This window comes from Octopus bimaculoides, chromosome 24, assembly GCF_046866305.1.
Source record: "Octopus bimaculoides isolate indiv1 chromosome 24, ASM4686630v1, whole genome shotgun sequence".
NCBI classification, from domain to species: domain Eukaryota; kingdom Metazoa; phylum Mollusca; class Cephalopoda; order Octopoda; family Octopodidae; genus Octopus; species Octopus bimaculoides.
The window spans coordinates 12920994-12940609 of record NC_142951.1 but is presented as its reverse complement, the minus strand read 5'-3'; the positions used below and the strand labels follow the sequence as shown (position 1 = coordinate 12940609).

Sequence of the window (19616 nt, the reverse complement as noted above, 5' to 3'; positions counted from 1 at the left end):
TATACACGTATATATTCTGTATATATATATATATATATGTGTGTGTGTTTAATCACATATACATACACATATATACATATATATATATTCTGTATGTGTATATACATACACACACACACACACACATATATATATATGCTTAATCACACATACATACGCATATATACATGTATATATACGGTTGTGTATTCATTTACGTCATAGTAGTTTGATGATGTAAATAGATTTAATTCAATTTCATTACCATTTTCTTTCGAATTAGTGTCGCCCATTGAACTGTGGTTAGTTCGATTGACACCTGTAGCCTACCTCTTCCCCACCCTCCGTACACCCTGGAGGATTTGAGATCAAGAAACGAACAATTATGAATCATAGCGTGATATATGCATCTTCTTGTGACGCACGAGATTGGAGAAATTTACAACGCGGTTAAACTAATTTATATACACACAGTCATTTTTAAACACTCGCGTATACTACAATCCGCTCTTACATAAGTTTTTCATCTTTTATTTTTTATTTGTTTCAGTCATTAGATTGCGGCCATACTGGGGCATCACCTTCAAGTATTTTTAGTCGAATAAAATCGACAGAAGCCGGAACCATGTGCTTTGGAAGAAAACTTCTGATCACACAGCAACGCCTACATACATACATACATACATACACACACACTCATACATACATACATACATACATACATACATACATACATACACACACACACACTCATACATACAGACATACATACATACATACATACATATTTCAAATCGAAGATAAGAAAGCAGACAAGTTCGACTATTCAAAAAACTTTACCATATAAACCGAGCCAAAAGGAGTAGTTATAATATATTTAATGCATTTCTCATTAAAAAGTTCAATACCGAAACAATACTAAAAATATTCAATATCGAAACAATACTAAAACTTTCAAAATTACAGACGCACCAAAAATATTAAAACAATAATAGTCATATATGTTCGACAAATTATGAAAATGTATGAAAACGCCAACACTACGAGTACCACAATCACCAACACTATCAAAAACACAACAAATTTTAAAAAGAAAAATGTCACTACAACAACAACCATACACACAGCAACGGAATTTCGTGCTAGTGAGGAGGGCCAATGAAAAGTTGATGGCTCTCAAAGCACAGAACGAGAATATTGAAATAGAGGGGTGATCTGCAGCCCCAACACTTTTAGAGTACCGGAGATCCTAATGACGGTGCGAATGACATTAGGGACTTTACGAGCATAAAGCGGAGGTATCCGTATGAAGTTGGATCTCCTTGTGTAACGACCAGCAGATAGCTTTTAAAGGGGTTTCCAGACAAACCCAACAGAACTGACAAGGTGGGAGAACCTCTCGACCACAAACAGCACCATGAGGTTAAGTGGTACCCCTTTTTTCCTTTCCTTACTGCCTGGCCAGCATGGCGGTTCTTCAAGTAGCTTGTACGTGGGCTTGGGGTCGTCGTGGAAGCAACGACGCTTGCGCAACGATCTCAGGTGGCTAAGTATTCATGTAATAGCCATCAATGAGACCAGGATCGCAGACATACGGGTCTTGGGCATCTATTTTCAATGACTGAGTTTTCGCATCTCTTAGTTGACGGGGTATGGAGGTGGTGGCAGTGTTGTTCAGAAGAGGCCTGGATCTCGAGATACGGTCGGTCTTCCTGGACCCAAAAGATAGGTCGGTGGTCCTGTGCATGAATAATAACGAAGGCAGTGCTTTTAAACTGGTCGCAGTGTACGTACCAACTGGAGCGGGGTAGCCAGACTTCTTCAGACCCCTGGAGGCCTTTCTAGGGACGTCTTGCTCTTTAATGCTAGTGCTGTTCAAATCTTTAGGGATAGTTCCTAATGCACCTATAACTACTGGGACACATTTTACCCGAACATTCCATAGTCTCTGTAATTCAATGGCTAAGTCCTGGCACTTCACTATTTTTTCCATATTTCTCATATTGATTTTTTCATCTTTTGGGACTGTAAAGTCAGCTATCTGGCATTTTCTATTCTCTACCCTGCCTTTGCCTTCCTTAATACTAAACTGAGGGAGCTCAAGCATAAGACAAATATTAAAGAGAATAACGAGTCTCCTTGGAAAATTCCTCTTTCGTTATTAATCTTCCCGAAGACTGTCACCTGAGTAGAGATCTGTCTGGCTTCACTTTCCGGATCGACTTTGCCTTTCATCCTTTCGGTGTCGATAAATTAAGTACCAGTGAAACACTGGGTCGATGTAATAGACAAGTCTCCTCCCCACAAAATTAGTAGAAACAATTATTTTTATTAGTCAATAGTTCTATTTTCTTCACGTGCTTTCACTGCATTACCGAGCGCAGCTTTTTGGGACTTGGGTATGTGCTGTGGTTGGTTTTGCTGTTATCATTTTTTAGCGTATTGAATGTGCTTTACGTAGGATGTGTACACTGTTTAACAGTATTGTTTTTTTTGTTGTTATTATTGTTATTATTACTGTTTGCAATTTACCGAAGTTTTCTTCTCGCGGGTATTTTACAATTTTATATTCTTTTCCCTTTTATTCTAAATCATATATTTCGGAAGTATTACTTTCTTAAATTTCTTGTAAGATTTCTAGTTAACATTGTCAATTTCATCAAGTGTTGATACATAATTTCTTTTAAATTCTATATATCCCTTTACACACACACACACACACACCCACACACGCACACACATACACACATACACCCCACCCCACCCCCACCCCTACACGTACGCACGCACGCACGCACACACACACACACACACATACAAAGGCGTATATACACACATACACATGTATACATTTTGTGAGTATAGGTTTGTGTGTGTTTGAGCGTGTATGTGCATCTTCGTATGTGTGTGTATGTGTGCGTGCATATGTGTGTGTGCTTATGTGTGTGAATATATACATATATATCTACATATATACACTTAGACATTTACATGTATGTATGTATATGTATATATGTATATGTGAGTAAGCCTGTATATATATTCACCAAGCAATCAATCAATATATATATATATATAGCATTATGACTGACAAAGTAAAAGTACGTTGTCGGAGCACATACGTCGAAACCGACGGGAGAGTTCATGATATATATATATATATATATATATATATATATATATAACTTGTACCTCGTTTACTTGTGTAGCTTTTTCCGAAATAGGAAATTTTAAGCAAGTTCCTCATTTCCTTTGCTGGCTTCGGCAGCTGCTGCATAGATTAGTTGAAAATTTACTCGTGATATTTATACTCGCCTGATCTGTTTTCAATTCCATTAATATAAGCCCATTTACATTTTTGTATTATGAATGTTGTTACTCTACCAACAAATATTACCCTGGGTTAGTTTAGGCTCGTTTGATTTTGGTAGATATATAACACTGGGGAACAGGGTTTTTGTTGTCTGATTTTGGAGACATATTTCTTACTAATTCTGGGGTGCTGATTTCAAAAATGAATTCCATTTTGCTCTATCACGTTAAGATTTTTCACAAACTCAGATGTCCATTTTTCAGCATTTCTGGTCACCATTTCTAAGGATAGGTTTAACTTCATCAAACGTGAACCCATGTATGGAGCTTGACATAACTTTGAAAACTGCAAATGTGAAAACAAAGGTCATGGTTAAAGTGTCTTCAGTCAATAAAAGTATCAAACGTAAGCAACTTTCACTATTTTGAACTTAACCAGTTTCAAATGTCATGATGATGATAGAAATGTCCTTCATACAATTAGATGTTAAAAAATAACATATTTCTGTGGTCCTTGATACTATACATGTCTCATATTTGCGGAATTTGTTTGCAGATACGCCCACGCTCTGCTTCATTTAATGTGACTATCATTGCAAACTAGTTGAGGCATGTTTTGTTAAACTTTTGTTTCTTATGAAAATTGTTATTTTGAATGTGCCCTTAATGTCCGAATTGTGAAGTCTCATGGGTTAAGGTCACTTTTCGTCAAGCATGGTCAAAGAACTGTAAAAAGAACTTCATGGTGTGTATGCTCTTTATGGAACTTTGCCATCACAAATCTGTATTTGCTTACTTTATAACTGTTGACTATTCTGAGAATGCTTTTCCCTGGTGACAACTGGTTTGAATATGTTTTATATTTCAGAAATATGGCCAGTTGTGAGAGAAGAGAATTTAAAAACAGCCCTGATGTCTCTGCTTATTTCTGGATTAGGCAGTGAAAAAAAAATTACAAATTTTGTGAAAAAATCTTACCTTATTTTCTTAATTTAGCATCAAACTGGGTGACAAGACAAAGCCTGGGCATCCCATATAGTAGGTAAAGCATGTGTTGAAACGCCGAGATAGTGACTACTTCAAATACTTAAGCAGAAGTTTCCAGTTTTGTTTTGTGATAAAATTAAGTTTGGTGTGTTTGATGGGCCACTTATTAAGTGGCAATTACAGGATGAGCTATTTTTGGCATTGAAAAAGAAGCATGGAGAGATTTTGCTGCAGCTGTGTCTGATTTCTTGGGAAATAAGAAGCCATTAGATTATGAAGATCTTGTGCAGACTCTGTTAACCAGTTTTCGAGCGCTGGGCTGCAACATGAGTGTAAATGTGCATTTCCTGCACAGTCATCTGGACTACTTCCTTGAAAATCATAAGGCATTAATTGATGAGCAAGGAGAAAGATTCAACCAAGACATCGAAAAACATGGAGACTAGGTATGAAGGCAAGTGGAACACCAACACGATATTGTCTATTGCTGGTCACTGCAAAGAGACTGTCATGATGCAATTTATTCACACAAAGCTGCAAAGAGACAATTCATTCCTTGTGAAGCTGACAGATATTTGACAGAAATATCTATTCTAAGATGAGTAATTAAATATTTTGTGTAATATATCTGTTAAACATTAAAAAGTGCTATTTTGGTTTGTGTTAGCTTCTTATTTCAGTTTGCATTTAATGGCAAAATTGACATTTTTTTTTGTAAAATAAACATTTTTTTTGGTAAAAAAATGAAAAAACGTGGTGATAGAAAAGTTTATATTCTTTTTCCTTTTATTCTATATCATATATTCATGAAGTATTAGTTTCTTAAATTTCTTGTAAGATTTCTAGTTAACATTGTCAATTTCATCAAGTGTTGAGGGAATTTCTGAACACAGCACCATCAAATTAGGTGGGACTAAGTGCAAAAAGAAAGACAACTAAAATTTTTTTCAAAAATGTTCCCCAGTGTAATTGAGGATTAGGACGGTGAGATGGCTGAACCGTTAGCACGCCGGATAAAATTCTTAGCGGGTTTCCGTCTGTCTTTACGTTCTGAGGTTCAAATTCCGTTCAGGTCGATTTTGCCTTGAATCCTTTCGGAGTCGATGAAATAAGTACCAGTTGAGCATTCGGGTCGATGTAACCGACTTTTCACTCCCCCACTGGGAAATCGCCGGCCTTGTTTCTAAATTCGAAACCAATAATTATTGAGGCCTTGTGCCTAATAAGAAAAGGACTGATAATTGAAGACTTCTTTGTTTTAATTATGTAACCCTTTTCATGGTTGAATTAGGTTTCACACATTTTTTCCCGTTGTTTTCCCTTTAGTTTTATACTTATTTCAGTCACTGGACTGCGTTCATACTGAGACACCGTCTTGAAGTGTTTAGTTGAAGAAATATCGGCCCCTGTACTTGTGTTATTTTCTTCTAAGACTGGTACTTTTCCCATCATCCCTTTTGCCGAACTGCTGAGTTACGGGGACAAAAACAAAATGACATCGGCTGTCAAGCGTTGATGGAGTCAGAAACACAAACACAAAGGTACATATACAAATACACACACACACACACACACACACACACACACACAGATATTCAAAAGGCTTCCACAAAGTTTCCCCTCTACCGAATACATTCACCAGTCATTAGTCGGCCCTGGGTTGTAATAGAAAACACTTGCTCAATGTGCCACGTAATGGGACTGAACCCAAAACCAAATTGTTAATCAAAAGCATTTAATCTATCTTAATTATATAACAATACTTAGAAATGATTCTTATCATATTCAGAACTTTCTCTTACTGGAACTCCTGCATATTTTCGATACTGTAGATATGATTCGCCGTCTGTTAGTAAATATTAATTTCAAATTTTGGCACAAAGCTAGCAATTCCGGGGGAAGGGAGATTCAATTACATCGACCCCAGTGTTCAACTAATACTTATTTTATCGACTCCGAAGAATGAAAAGCAATGTCGACCTCGGCGGAATTTGAATTCAGAACGTAAAGACGGACGAAATACTGCGAAGGAATTTTCTTCCCGGCGTGCTAACGATTCTGTCAGCCCGCCCGCCCCCTTGCCTTTATTACTAAATATAAAATTGGTAAACCTCAAATTAAATCTGATATCTTAAGCCCCAAGAATATACTTCGATGACAACGCCAATCCATTGCATGTGAGGTTCCCAGATGATCTGGAGTCTATCACAGACAAAAATCCAGCGATGCCGACTCGAACATTCGGATGATCTGCCTCAAATAACAGCCAAATGTTCCTCAAGTTATCATCATACTATCTTCTGTTATGTACATAAATATGAACAAACGTTGTGTCTGAATAACTGCTAGGTTTGTTAGAAATGTGAATAAAATCTCCCTCAAATTACATCCTACTACCCTAGGAATATATATTTGAGCGTTTCTAATCCTTGCATAAATTACAGTTGTCTCCTTCAAGTCGCATCTTTCTTCAGTGCATGTCTGCATGTATGAGTCAACGGGAGAGAGTTGTTCTCACCAACTTGTGTTACTATACAGACCAATTATATAATGTTCCCAGCATCTATGAGCTGGGCATCATTATAACAATTGCAAAGTCCAGCAAAAACCCAATAGTAATCTCATTTTCTGTCCATCACCCATTAGCGTAAAACTTCTAGAATATCTCAACTCACACACCTCGGACCAATATCGGACCAATATCACTATACTCAATAATGCAACAATAATGGCTTCAAATTTTGGTATAAAGCAATTTTAAGCGCAGGAGTCAAGTTGATCGTATCGACTCCAGTGCGCAACTGGTATTTATTTTCCGACCCCAAAAGAACGAAAAGCAAAGTGGACTACACAGAAATTTGAACTCATAACGTAAAAACCCCGAAGAAATGCCACTAAGTAATTTTTCCAACAATCATAGCATTTTGCCAGCTATCCAACTTGATAATCCTTTCTACTCTAGGCACAAGGCTTGAAATTTTGGGAAGGGGATAGTCGATTAAATTGACCCCAGTACACAACTGGTACTTATTTTATCGACCTCGGAAGGATGAAAGGCAAAGTCGACCCCGGTGGAATTTGAACGCAGAACGTCCTTAAAACGGACGAAATACCGCCAAGCATTTTGCTCGGCGTGCTAATGATTCTGCTAATGATTCTGTTTTACATGTAAACAAACGTTCTAACGGTCACTGAACATGTAACATCTTTGCTCGTAAGTTATCTCACCATTTCGTTTTTGTCTTGCTATTATATGTTTATTATGAACTCCCCGAAGAGAAATATATGAGGAATCCCAGCAGCTCTTACTTCTTTGTGAAGGAGCTCTCATTTATTTTGAAACATGTGTAGGAATTAAAGGAACTTTTATTTATATGCGTTTTGCTCCATTTATTATTATTATTTATATAAACATATATATATGTATATATATATATATGTGCGTGTGTGTGTGTGTATGTGTGCGTGACAGGCTTCCAGATAGTTTCCATTTGCCAAATTCACTCACAAGGCACTGTTATGCCGAAGGGTACAGTAGAAGACAATTGCCCAAGGTCCTGACCAATAGGCCTGAAGCCCAAATCACATGGGTGCAATGAGATCTTCTAAACCACACAGATTCGCCTAAAGCACAGATTTATGAAAGAAAAACTCCATTTATATAGAACTAAAGTACACATTTATATAAAAATATTTTCCGTAAAGAAACTAAATTAGCTTTATAGGAAATTGCCAAATCAATAACAATTTTGATTGAAGAGATTATTATTTTGAATAATCTTCTGTTTCTACGAAACATATTTATTGGTTTTATTTTAAAGGATGTTTTTTTTTTGTTTTCTTTCGAAATCAATTTCGTTCTGAATTAGTTAAATATAATATTTCGAAAATAAAATGGAAATCGTACTTATCTTCACTAGGTCAACTGTAATGATTCTGCGGAGACAGCGAGTTCTATATGACATACTCCTATCCAAATAAATACACACAGACACAAACACATACGTTCATGCACGCACACATATTTAATGTACACAAAATTTTTAAAAGGGGTTACTAATAATTTCATGCTATGTAGACACGGTAATTCGGCAGATTTATATAACATGTTTTGTGTCACCAAAGCATTTTCAGGCCCAGAGCATTGGTTTGTCCTATTTGAAAAGCAGGACGCTGATACAGGAGAAAACACGAGAATAAAACGTGAAAAAATTGAAGGAAACGTAGAATGAGAAGACAAAGAGTGAATCAAAACGTAGAAAGAAAGGAAAAAAATCTTTGTGTGTGGAAATTATAAGTAATCAAGCTGGTGTAGAATAATTCAAATGTAACGAGGTCAATATCTAGGAGGGTAGTGTCTGCCCGTTTGACAAAAATAAATTTGTCCATGTGTTTGCATTTGCTGAAAATTTCGGGTCTGGCATTAAATAGTATGGCGGAATTTTTGTATCTAAAACGAATGTGCGATCTTTTAACTACGTTTACCTTGCATCTCTTTGATGCATTTACTTAGTGTATATATCTCTTCACGATTCTCCAAAAGATTGTATGTGGTGTGTTGTTGGACATCAGACCACATAGGTGGATACCAAATTATGCGCTTTATTTTTATTGTTGTATCGGAAAGAAGACTTGGGGATTGCATAACATCCTTTTATATTAGCCTAGGCATAAGCCGACGTAAGTTTTGTTTACGTTATCTTGGAGCACTGGTGAGACTCCGACCTCATAAACGACTGAGTTTATGAAGCCTGCTTGATCGAGTGGGCAAGCTTCAGAATCTCGATATTTTAAACTTGGAGTGAGCTCCTGTTGTGGTTTGCGAATGATAATGTCCTTCAAACTGGAGCAGCATCTGTATGACCTTTTAACTGAGCATCAAATAAAAATCTTTCCGTATTTATGGTTTACCGGGAAATGCTTATTCAATAACGTGAGGAATTTATTGCGTACGTTAGTCGTAAAATTAAGGAGAAAGGAGAGTGATGAACCATATTGTTTTCCTAGGTCTATTTTAAGATTTCATATTTTTAATTGAAGAAGTGTAAGACATCTTATTTCTTAAGCAGCTTTTAGCTAGAACATTGCTGTTGTTGGATTACATGTTTTTCAACTCAAAGGGCGTGACAGGGGTGTTAATGCATAAATATTAAATACAAATTAGTAATCGATGTATCATACTTAATGGAGATATATCAAAGAAAGCCTGATTAACTGCAATAATCGGCCTGAGATAGTATCTTTCATAGATGACTTTTATTAAGAAACACAAAAAATCTCAAAAATATATCAGTAACATACGAAAATCGTCCAGCATCTGTAGTGGCAAATTATGCATTCCTGTCGCTTTGGGCCCTGTCAGTAGAAAATATCAACTGGAACAAGAAAATCCGTGGTTAATGATATAGTAACAAAGGGATACAAGAACCATTGATGATGCGATTAGCTGATCGGCTGAATAAAAATTCGTTCGAAGTTATATTATTTCTCCACTTATGTATTGAGTATTTTTAACTATTGCTTGCAATTCTAAACACATATTTAACGTAAACTATTAATTCATGTTTGTCGAGGTCTTTTTGGAAACAGAGAACTGCGAACTGTAATGGGAATTGCACCCGGCAAATTGCACTACCAAAAATATAAAAATATTAAAAAATCGGGCATATCAAAGTTCTTGTAGCAAAATCGAAAGATTTTGTGTAGCGAACTGGAAGGAAGAAGCTCTTCTACAGTAAGGAGAAATGCACTGCCTCTACATATATATATATTCTTTTATTCGTTGGGCGGTTTCAGTCATTTGACTGACGCCATGCTGGAGCAACGCTTTTAGTCGAAAAAATCGACCCCAGGACTTATTTTTGTAAGCCTTGTTCTAATTCTATCGAACACTTTTGCCGAACCGCTAAGTTACGGGCCTCAAGTGATGGTGGGGGTGAAACACAGACACATAAACATATACATATATACCTGGTCTCATCAATAAGTATCCGGACTGTTGCCATAGTAACGAAGCTAAAGCACGCAAAGTCTCAGCCGCTTGGCACTAATTGGCCTTGAACTCTTCCATGCATGAGCACTATATGTTAATGTTCTAGATCACGTCCGCTGTTTACAGTGGTGCTTGGAAGGAAAGTGTGTAGCGTGTGATCGTCGCATTAACCACGAGAGAACAAATTGAAAAGAGAATCTGTGTCAATTTTTGCCAAAAGCTTGGTGTTACCTGTCCAGAGGCCAACGCAAAGTTTTCAAAATATCTTTACCGTTCATGACACAATCACGAAAATCTTGTGCAACTGAAACCCGAGTGTCTTTTTGGTCAGCTGAAAGCAATTTTGGCACAAACTTGGCAGAGACGGGTCTCGTACTCAAATCTTCAGTGATCACAGAATGAACTGAACCGTAACTAATCTGCACATCCTTTGATAACTCATGGATTGTGATTCAATGATTTCCTCTCACGGCTGCACGCACATCTGCGATGTTTTTCTCAGTTCTGCTGGTTGCGGGTCTCCCAGAGCGTTAGTCAATATCGACATTTTTTCGGCCATTTTGGAAACATCTTAACCACTCGGACATTTGTGTGTGGCTCATACACTCCTCTCCATAAACTTTCTGCAACTTTGTGTAGGCCTCTGAGCAGGTATCGCCATAACAACATACTCTGTCAGCGTCAATGCGACGATCACACGCTACACAGCTTCCTTCCATGCACTGCCTTAAACAGCGGATGCATATTTATGTATATATATATATATATATATATATATATATATATATATATTCCCACTGCGTGGCACCTTGGGCAAGTGTCTTCTACTATAGCCTCGGGCCCACAGAGCCTTGTGAGTGGATTTGGTAGACGGAAACTGAAAGAAGCCTGTCGTATATATGTATATATATGTATGTGTGTGTATATGTTTGTGCGTCTGTGTTTGTCCTCCCCAACATCGCTTGACAACCGATGGTGGTGTGTTTACGTCCCCGTAACTTAGCGGTTCGGCAAAAAGAGACCGTTAGAATAAGTACTAGGCTTCCAAAGAATAAGTCCTGGGGTCGATCTTCTCGACTAAAGGCGGTGCCTCACCATGGCCGCAGTCAAATGACAGAAACAAGTAAAAGAGTAAAAGAGTATATAGTCGATTTAAACATGAACATGCAAGAAAAAACACGAAAAAACACGAAAAAAACAACAACGCGAGGACGTGGAATAAGTACAGCGTTATTGGAAACTCAGTAAAGGAAAGAGAAGAAAGAGGATTTAACGTTTTGTGCGGCGCTCTTCGTCAGAAATATAGGAAAAGTCCAAAGAAGGGACGACAGAGAAAGAAAATCGTCAACGATGCACACACGGCACATGTACATATATATATACATATATATATATATATATATAGGACAGGAGACAAACAAGAACACGTCTCGCCGAGTTGCCTGTGTTTCGTTTCTCTATATGTGTACCGTTATATGTCGGTTTACTTTGTTCTTTCTTCGAAAACCTCTGCATTTTTGTGCTTTCATACAACTCTGTTATTTACATAAGCCAATGATGCTATGACAATATTACGAATGTAAAATTAGCGCTCGAATGGAAAAGCAGTAAATTCCTCGTTGCATCAATATAGACGTACGTATGTTAGGTATATACGTATGTATATGAATCGATATATACATGTATGTTGATATGTACGAAATTTAATGCGTCAATTCATTGCTATTTTTAATCATGGGAAGTTAACATAAGCCTAAAGGTGAAATTTCTCAAATTAAAATTACGCAACTGCAGGTTTTTCGTAATATATTTAGAGAAGTTTTATCAGAAATATAATTAGTTTTGAATTAAACCAAATTAGCTTTTACAGTTTGAAATACTACATTTGTGAAAAAATAAAATAATCGATATTATAAAATGCTATTCACCAGCGGATATATAGGAAACGATATGATATATTTCAACAGCCGTTTTGATGTTATCTCACCTACAACCAGCGTCTCTAATAACTTCAAGAAATAGTACATAGATACATACACACACATGCATATATATACTACATTAAGTGTTCAATTTAGAAATTAATCCAGTATATTCCCTTGAGAATCTTAACGGCTGATCTCCAAGACTTGCTTTGCGATGTTCAGTGAATGGATGCCGAGTAAATCGTAGATTTAATAGATTGAAGATATTTTTGCAGCAACATTTGCTGGTGCTTTGATATTTGTTGGGCAGTAATCATAGGGGTGGCGGCTGGAGTATTGTAGTCGTGGTCCACAAATCACAGTTTCGATTTCAGTCATGGCACGATGAATTGTGTTGAAGATGAGTTGCGTTCAGGATAAACAAGAATGAATTTGCACCAAAAGCGCATAAAAGAATATCTCTCATGGTTTCTACCTTAGTATAGTTTGTTCTAACAGAATATTCTCGTTTCAGATGGGATAAATATTAACTATCAGTATTAATACTGCCTGTCACTAATAAATATTTCATTTCTTTTTTTCTCCAGTCCACTCAGCTGTAAAAGATTAACCCCACCCAAGAGGAGGAATGTTACACCATAGAAACTGAGTAGCTGGTCCTATAAATTAATAATGTCTAAGTGATGAGGCGGAGAGCTGGCAGAAACGTTAGCACGCCGGGCGAAATGCTTAGCGGTATTTCGTCTGCCGTTACATTCTGAGTTCAAATTCTGCCGAAGTCGACTTTGCCTTTCATCTTTTCGGGGTCAATAAAGTAAGTACCAGTTACGCACTGGGGTCGATGTAATCGATTTAATCCCTTTGTCTGTCCTTGTTTGTCCCCTCTATGTTTAGCCCCTTGTGGTTAAAAAAGAAATAAGAAACGTTAGCACGCCTGGTGAAATGCTTAGCAGTATTTCGTCTGTCTTTTACATTCTAAGTTCAAATTCCGCCGAGGTATACTTTGCCTTTCATCCTTTCGGGGTCGATAAAGTAAGTACCAGTTACGTACTAGGGTCGTTGTAATCGACTGGCTCCTCCCCCAAAATTTCGGGCCTTGTGCCTAGAGTAGAAAAGAATAAGGTCTAAGTGATGACGATGATGATGATGATGGAAGCAGCCACATCACCCTTACTTGAATATCCTACGCTTATTAATAACGCTAAGCATATTTTCAAAGACAGGAAAGACACATTTTATTATGTACTCCACGCTGTACAAAGTCTAAATATAGTACAAAGAGTGGAATACTTTTGAACGTATGTTTCATAGTTCAGAAGATACCAATGTGAGTTCTACAACGGACAAAATGTCGCTAAATATTTTAACCGGCGTGCTAAGGATTCTGTCAGTTCGATGCCTTAAAATTGTATAGAGAAATCCCTCGCCATATCGTGGTTCACCTATTGTGGTTTATTATTTAAGCTTACGTCGATTCCTCCGTGGTGTTGTTTTGCATTTATAATAAAATAAAATAAATACAAATTATAAAAATAATAAAAAGAATATATACAGTACAGTACTGCTTGTACTTCGCGGATTTTCGCGTATCGCGGAGTTTTTGGAGCGTAACACCCGCGATAGTCGAGGGATTACTATATCATATTATTTTGTCATAGGTCTCAAAATAATACTTCTTTCAAATTTTGGCAGAAATACCAGAAACTTCGAGGGAGGTGGAAGTGGATTACTCCTGTGTCCAACTGGTACTTACTTTATCGACCCTCGAAGGTATCAAAAGCAAAATCGACCTTATGGGCATTTGAACTCTACATATAAAAAGCCGGAAGAAATGCCGCTAAGTATTGCGTCCGGCGCGGTAATAATTCTTTTCGTTAGCCGCCTCTTTGAATACCTACATCTGAACTTTGATGCCATTATTAATTAAGGATATAAAGGCGGCGAGCTGGGAGAATCGTTAGCACGCCAGGTTAAATGCGTAACGGTATTTCGTCTGTCTTCCCGTTCTGAGTACAAATTCCGCCGAGGTCGACTTTGCCTTTCATTCTTTCGGGGTCGATAAATTAAGTACCAGTTACGCACTGGGGTCGAAGTAACCAACTAGTCCCCTCTCCCCATATTTCAGGCTTTGTCCCTTTAGTATAAAGGATTATTAATTAAGGATATAAAAGCGGCGAGCTAGCAGAATGGTTAGCACGCCGAGCGAAATGCTTAGCGGTATTTCATCTGTCTTTGCGTTCTGAGTTCAAATTCCGTCGAGGTCGACTTTGCCTTTCACCCTTTCGGGGTAGATAAATTAAGTACCAGTCAAGTACTGGGGTCAATGTGATCGACTTACCTTCTCCTCCAAAATTTCTGGCCTTGTGCCTACAGTAGAAAGGATTATTATGGATATGCTGGTACGCCGGACAAAATGCTTAGTGGCATTTTTTTCCGTATTTAAGTTCTCAGTTCATATTCCATGAAGCCGGGGTCGGCGAAATAAGTGCCAGTCGAAGACTGGGGATCAATGTAATCGACTAGCCCCCTTCTCCAAAATTTCAGGCATTGTGCTTATAGTAGAAAAGATTAATTTTGGATCTGATTTCGTGCTAGATGCTTAAGGAAGTATTTAGTCTTGATATATTTTAATATATACACCCAGATTGTGTGTACATATTCAAAATACATGTTAGATTATAACAATATATTAATTGCTATCATTATCTTTGCAGGTGCGTATGTTTAATTTCTTGCCAGTATTATCACGTTTCTTGCTGTTACAATTCATTAAAGGTGTATATGAATGTGCGATTAGCATAACCATAGCCATAACTATATGTTTAATATTGGGTTCTTTTAAATTTCATTTCATATAATCTAATTAGTTAATTACAGTAAACATTAACGCAACTTTTCAGCTCTCTTAACAAAAGAACATAAAAGTAGCAGGTGCACTTATTATTATTATTATTATTATTATTATTATTATTATTATTATTATTATTATTATTATTATTATTATTACTATATTTATTATTATTATTCATTTTTATAAATTAAGAAAATAAAATTCAACAAAACTTGATGTGAGTGATTTTGTGGTTTCGTTTGTGGACGTGATGGTGATATAGAAGATAAATAACTCTGTAGAATGATGATATTCATGAAGTACGATTGTGTTTGAGTGAATCCTACGAACTGGATAATCACAATGGAATTTCAAATAATACAGAATGTTAATTTCCTTCCATCACGTTAAACAATTTGCAACGAGTATTAAATAAGAAAGCGGTCGATGCGTTCGCAGGTAGAATTAATTTAAATCAATTTGCATTTAACAGTGGGTGGAACGCAGTGCCTTGACATGATAGGCTGGGAAAAAATCAGTTATCTATAGAAAAAACCATATCATACACAATATGTATACATGTTGGTAGTGTGCCTGCTTATATTGTTAGAAGATATAAAGTGATATTGTTTAAGGTTCTTTCTTGGGTGTTAGATACTAGAGATAGGTAGTAATAACAAAATATATGTGGTATAAAAGCTGAGTACGTATTATTGAAGCTTACTTTTCTTTACTAGCAATTAAGAGTACATTTTCGGAGAGATTTTCAATATAAACCACTTAACTAAATATGATACTTGCCTCTTGTGTGTCTGTACACAAAGATACATTATATGGGTGATATTTTCAACCGAGACGTTATAATCGTATCTGATTCTTCAAGTATATGAACATATACTTACTAGATTACTGACATTTATAAATGGTTACCCTACTGTGTTGATGTGCTATTTTTTTAATCATGAATAATACGGACGGCATTTTTGACGACACGGGTATGCTAGTTCATGAATAATAGATAAGCGAATCACACAAGTTAGTCTTTGAATAAGATCATGAATGAGCAAGGGAAAAAAACGCGGAAACGACACGACTTTACAGATTAAAGAGAAAGAAGGAATTATACAGATAATATCTATTCGTATTAAAAGAGGAATATTCCAACAGGATTCTATCTTTCCATTACGTTTCTGTCTGGTATTAACACCTTTAACCAAACATGCTGACATTTTTATGAATAATGATACGAATGCTACTGAATGACAATAAAGTGTTTACATGTTAGATAAAGAAACTTATATAAGCGAATTAGGCTAAACATAGACATTTTGGAATTAATCACTGAATACAACATATACTAGCAAGAGAAAAAAGCTTTGGAAGAAATATTATAGACGCATTAGGTTAATACTTAAAACTGAGCCATTACAACAAAAACAACAACAATAATAATAATAATAATAATAATGATAATAATAATAATAATAATAATAATGATAACAATAATAATAATAATAATGATAATAATAATCAGGTAACATATATCCATAATCTAGCTACTCCAGTAATAAATTATAGTTAGAATATTCTCAACTGGTCGCAAGTGAATTAACAAGACTAGACAGGAAAACAAGAAAATAATGGCTGGACTTAGCATACACTTCGAAAGAATATATTTACATGAATACTGCAACTAGAAGTCTATAATAAAATATCAACAGAAGGACTACAAAATGTTTTGTAAGGAATAATAGAAAACTAATACATATGGCTATAAAACATGAAGGAAAAAAATAACAGCAAATCTTTTCTGACTTCAAGGAATTGAACAGATAAAGATGGAGACTAAACATATAGACACGAGAAAAAGGAGAAAACAATAGAATTTATAAAGATAAGAATAGAAAATAAAAAAACAAAATCTTGAAAATAGAGAAAGATGATTCCACAATGACATGTTAAATAATGAGAGAGAAAAAAAAGAAAATCGCCCTTATATGGTTAAAGTCTGCAAAAAAAAAAAAAAAGTTAAAATCACAGCAACAAAACCTTGGAAAGTTGGAAAAATATGAGCAAAAAACTATGGCACCGTCTTAGAAATGAAGAACTCAAAGCTGTGACTGAAAGTTTTTTTTTTACTGAGGTAAAGGATCAAAGATTTTGCTGTAGAAGAAGCTAACAAATGCGTGCAAGTAGGTAAATTTCAAACAAATCTACCAGATATTGATCTCAAATTTTGGTACAAGGCTAGTAATTTCGAGGAAGGAGTAAAGTGGTAAAGTTGATTACATCAAAACTAATACTCAACTGGTACTTATTTTATCAACCTCGGAAGGATAAAATGCAAAGTGGACCTTGGCTGAATTTGAACTCAGAACCTTAAAATGGAAGAAATGCCGTCAAGCATTTCGCCCGAAGTCCTAACGATTCTGCTAGCAGCTCGTCAACTTCAAAATCTGCGAGATAAAAACTTCCCAGCAGAATTAACTACAGAGCCGAGCTTCGTGACAACAAAAGCTCTACAAAAAGGTCGCCTGTCGAAGCGCTGTAGATAGTGTTCTCCATAGATGTTCCACCAAAAGCATTGTTGTCCTAGAAGAAGGCTGTGAAGATTAGCAGCCCTCCAGAAGCGCGACATTCAACCCTGAACTAACTTTGGTCCAGTACTGCAGTTCCATCGATATTCCCAGTTTCAAAGTTTCAACCTGTTCCTGCTATTCGTTATCTACTGCATGCCGGATCACTCGGTGTAGCTGAAAATTCGTTTAGAGCGAAAGAGCAGACGCTACAGACTGGTCTTGTTAAATAAAAGAAATTGGGACGATGCCATATAGTTCAGTTAATTATAATACGCCTAGGCGATGTTGAAGTCTTGCCCGACATTTCACAGTTTGTTACGTCTCGATCTAATTCTTACAGAAACTAGCGACTCGGATCGTAAACTCATCCCAGTTCCTAGCTACTTTGTAGTGTATTTAAAACCTAAGACTCAGTGAATGTGGTTATCTTTTATTTCTTTATCTTCTTCCAGTCACTAGACTGCGGCCGTGATGAAGCACGACCTTCAAGAATAGTTAAGCGAATGAATGGGCTACAGTACGGTCTTTTTGGCCGAACCACTAAGTTACGGGGACATACATATACCAATACCGATTGTCAAGCAATGGTGGGTGACAAACACAGATACACATAGATATAAAGATATACGAGAGGCTGCTTTCAGATTCCGCCTACGAAATCCACTCACAAGGTCCGAGCGTATAACAGAAGACAATTGCGCATGGTGTCACGCAGTGACACTGAACTTGACAGCAAGTAGAGAAGCAAGCTTCTTAACACATAATCATGCCTCCCCTTGTCTGCACACAGTCACGCCTACGCTTATATTATCAACAATTTTGATCTGGGTTCAAAGTACACCGAGTATACTGTCTTTCATCCTTCCGAGGTAGATAAAATAAATTATCTATCAAGTACTAAGGTCAACGTAATTGACAGTACTCTCCCCTTACATGTTTGATTTTGAGTCAAAAGTAAACATTAATAGTGCATTTATAACAAGTTTATTTCTTTACCAGAATGTCGTTTTTTAGCTGTTTTTACGACTGAAAAAAAGCTTTTTAGAAACAAGGCGATCAATATTTATTATCTAAATGGATAGGGTTTGAACATTCTTCCAAAGGATTCTAAATAGGAATAGTTTAAGCTGATATTAGAAAATGTTTAAAGTTGTAACTTCACAAAATAAAATAAAAATAAAAATTCGTTCGACTATAAAGTATTTCTATTGAAGAAACTTTTTTAAAATTTAAATTTTTAAAGTGTTTGAAATGTGTACACATTTAAAAAAAAGAAAAAGGCGTCCATGAAAATTTGTTGAAATGTCTCCTGTTTTCATTAGTACATCTTCGAAAACTCAAATAAAACAGTTTAATTATTATCTCAAATGGAAAATATATGTAATTTCAATCGGAAAATAAGAATACATTATCTATATTTTCCAACAGATAAATTCAAACAATTCACACGTATATTTACTTATATACAATCCTTTCAATACATATGAAAGCTTCTTCGGGTGTCGTAATTTTGATATTTAGAAATTTAGCTCTTCAAAAGAAATATAAATTTTCTCTTCAACGTTGTCCTCCTTTTAATCATATTTGTTAAGTCTATTCTTTCTTTTATCTTACATAGACTTAAACTTGATATTTCCTTTATCAGTGTTATATTATAGTTTATCTTTTATCATTTTTCACTGTCTCCAATTCATCATATTCAGCAACAATTATTTAATCGACAATATACTTATCTATAACTACGCCGTTTTGGGAGAAAACAAACAATGGTAAAATAATGATCAATTCAAACTATTGTTCCATATATATATATATATATATGTATATATATATATATATATATATATATATATATATATATATATATATATATATATATATATATATATATATAGATAAATAAATAAATATATATATATATATATATATATATATATATATATATATATATATATATATATATATACATATATATATATATATATAAATATATATATATATATATATATATA

The 19616-nt window shown here is 35.6% G+C and overlaps 1 long non-coding RNA gene across 1 annotated transcript; it reads left to right on the top strand.

Annotated features, from left to right (window-relative positions):
* The first annotated feature begins 231 nt into the window (after positions 1-231).
* On the top strand, positions 232-4934 carry LOC106871770 (uncharacterized). The gene is made up of 3 exons (XR_001409695.3): positions 232-1401; positions 3556-3697; positions 4160-4934. It is a non-coding gene; the product is annotated as an uncharacterized LOC106871770 (long non-coding RNA).
* Positions 4935-19616: the final 14682 nt, after the last annotated feature.